Source organism: Nicotiana tomentosiformis, chromosome 4 (genome assembly GCF_000390325.3).
Source record: "Nicotiana tomentosiformis chromosome 4, ASM39032v3, whole genome shotgun sequence".
Classification (NCBI taxonomy): Eukaryota; Viridiplantae; Streptophyta; class Magnoliopsida; order Solanales; family Solanaceae; genus Nicotiana; species Nicotiana tomentosiformis.
This window is the reverse complement of record NC_090815.1, coordinates 23,603,818-23,607,094: the sequence shown is the minus strand read 5'-3', so window position 1 is coordinate 23,607,094 and position 3,277 is coordinate 23,603,818. Positions and strand designations below refer to the sequence as shown.

Here is a 3,277-nt window from a genome sequence, read left to right as displayed (position 1 = left end):
AGAACACATGATGAATTGTCTCTTCCTCGATTCCCGCCAAGATTCCCTGCACTAGTGTAGTTGCAACGGCTCTTATCTGCGAGCTCGATATTGGCTTGAGCTCGGTATTGGGTCGAACCCTCGGCCTTGGTTCGAGTTTGTCATTCGGGGTGAGTGTCAATCGGTCTGTGCGTCTCCGACAACCTTCATGTTGCCTTGTAGTTCGATTTGGTCATGGGCTCAATAATGATACCGAGCCGATTTCTCGATCATTCTTGGAGCTCAAAGCTTGTTTGTACTATCTTCGAAACTCGTCTCGAAGTCTCACTTCGGTCGCTTACCATTCGAACTCGATCAAACGTACGAAGGCCAAAATCTATTTCGACCATATACAATCCCATTATTCATTTACTTTTCTGTTGAGTTCCTCATTGGCTGTGGAAGGGTGATTTGACTCCTTATATAGTCATGGCCAATTCTATGCCTGGACATTGTAAAACCACACTTGCAAGAAAAATCTATAATGATCCTAAGATTCCATATGAGTTTTTCAGTTGCATTTGGGTTTTCGTTGGACAGTCATATATAAAAGGGGACATCTTTATTAGTATTTTGAAAGGGTTCACGAAATGCATTGAAGAGTTCCAAGATAAAAATGAGACAGAGATAGCTGAGGAAATATGTTATCGTGTGGCTAACGGAGGTAAATGTCTGTGTGGGAGACAAATGTTGTAGATTTTGTTAGGACAGCTTTCCCAGAAAACAAGACATGATGACCACTTGACACGTACATGTGGGATGTGGATAGATCGGTAAATGTTGATCCTCACTATCTGAAATTTCGAGATCAGAAGGAAAGTTTCCACCTGTTGGAAAATAGAGGTTTTGGCGATAGCCATTGTCCTGTTGAGTTAGTAGAACATAGAGAAGGCATTGTAGAAAAATATTGTGTAGTACCATGCACTTACAATTGTGGTAATTGCAGGAGCTTTAAGAGGTTGATTGGAGCGTAGTCAAGGAAAATGTTGGGAGACACTAATAAGAGATGTCTGAAGATTGTGGGACTGAGTTAAAATCATTTGCCTCAAGATAGAAAGTCTTGCTTCTTGTATTTTGGTGCCTTTCCTCGAGGCTTTGATATCCCTGCTTGGAAATTGATCCTCCTGTGGATTGCTGAGGGGCTCATTATTTCTAACTTGCCAGGTAGCGAAATTAAGGAGATAGCAGTGTGTTATTTGAATGACTTTGCAAATAGAAATTTAATGATGGTAATTGCGAAGAGGTCTAGCGGTCAAATAAAAACATGTCGTGTTCGTGACATGTTACATGAGTTATGCATTATGCAGGCTACTAGACTTAGTCTTATCCAACAAGTTTGTCTCACAAATGGTCAAGATAGTCCTTCTATACAAAACTCAAATACTTCGCGTCGATTGTCTATTCAATCATCTGTTCCGACAAATTTTATCTCCAAAACTACAACTGAAAACCATGTTAGATCTTTCTTATATTTTTCCTCAAATTATAAACAAATTGACCTTTCAAATATCGATGTCCAACTCATCCCCAAAGCATTTCCACTTATCAGGATCTTGGATATTGAATCCCTCAAATTTAGTATTCCTATGGAATTTTACCAGCTATTACACTTGAGGTATATTGCTATCTCAGGTGATTTCAAGGAACTTCCTAAACTCTTTAGTTACTTCTGAAATTTACAAACTCTTATGCTTAATACATCAAAGCCCACCCTTGATATAAAAGCTAACATATGGTACATGTCACAGTTGCGCCATCTGCGCACCAACAAACCTGCAAATTTGCCGCCCCTACTACCTCTACAAGTTTTTGTCTGCAAACTCTTTTTCTGGTTGCACCAGAAAGTTGCAACCAGGGAAGATGTTCTTGCAAAGGCTAGTAATCTCAAAAAAATTGAGTATTAAAGGGAATATGGCAACTTTTCTTGAAACTAGCAAGGGTGAATTCAGTAATTTTCGAGTGCTAGAGCGCCTGGAAAGTTTGACACTACTGAATGATGATACGAATAAAGCTCTTCACCTTCCTTTAGCATTCTTTGTATATCTACCCAAACTGAAGAAGTTAACTCTATCAAAAACAAGATTTGAGTGGAATGAGGTGAATAGGTTGGGGCAGCTGGAATGTCTAGAGGTCCTAAAGTTGGAAGAAAATGCATTCACCGGGAATTCTTAGAAGATGGATGTAGGTGGTTTTAGGAAACTTCAAGTCTTGTGGATTGAAAGGGCAGAACTCGTATCATGGGAGGCATCAAATTGTTCCTTCCCGAGGCTTAGGAACCTTGTTTATGTCTCCTGTCTTAATCTTGCAATGGTGCCACCGGAGCTGGCCGATTTAGATTACCTTCAAGAGATGGTGCTGGAAAACACAAGCAAAGTAGGTGATTCTGCAAAAGAAATAGAACGCAAGAGAAAAGAGAAACAAACTCCAGAAAGCATTAAATTCAAGCTCACTATTTCTTACCGAAGCTGATTCAAATGCCACAATGTGAAGGTGAAGGGATAGTCAAATTCATCTCCTGCTAGTATCATTATCCGTAGAGATTTTTCAATAAGATTGTATCCATCTTGTTGGCCTAAGTGAAGGTTAGTGTTGAAGATTGACAAAGGAAGCTCAGGCATGAACCAGGTCCATCCCTTGTGTGCATAGATACGGGCAGATTCGAGCATGTGGGATGCACGTGAAGGAGATAAGCTTAACGTGATATAATTGATATCTCCTGATCGAAAAAGTTGCATAATTGATAAGGAGAAGGACTCCTTAATCAAAGAGAACACTATCCAAGATAAGGGAAGACTTAGAAGTTGAGATCAACTAGAACTCTTCCACCAAGGAAGAGTAGCATTAGAACTCTAGTTATTTTCTACTCTACTAACTCTATAAATCGCAGGATGTTCTCATTCTACAGGCATGCACAAAAGAAGAAGTTAAACGTGAATTGAGAGCAAAATAGCAAGGCATTTTGCAAACAATTCGTGTGTAATTCAAATGTGCAAACCTGAAGCTACATGAACTAGATAGAAGAACCAGTTCCAAGTGTTTGTCTTTTATTCTAGTTCAATTGTAGTAGGTGCTTTCATATTGTACCTTTCAGCTTTATCTAGAGGCAATTATAATAGGTACTCAGAGTATTCAAGTTAGAGTTAACTTGAAGTTGTCGCAACAGTTAGAGGTTGTGTGCCACAACGGGATTAGAGTTAATCCTAGGTTTACAAAAATGTTTTGTAAATGCAGTTTTTGGCTCAGTGATTTAGTGAAGAGT

The 3,277-nt window shown here is 39.3% G+C and overlaps 1 pseudogene; it reads left to right on the top strand.

The window, feature by feature from the left end:
* Window positions 1-770: 770 nt before the first annotated feature.
* Window positions 771-2,570, top strand: LOC117276745 (putative late blight resistance protein homolog R1B-17; annotated as a pseudogene).
* Window positions 2,571-3,277: the final 707 nt, after the last annotated feature.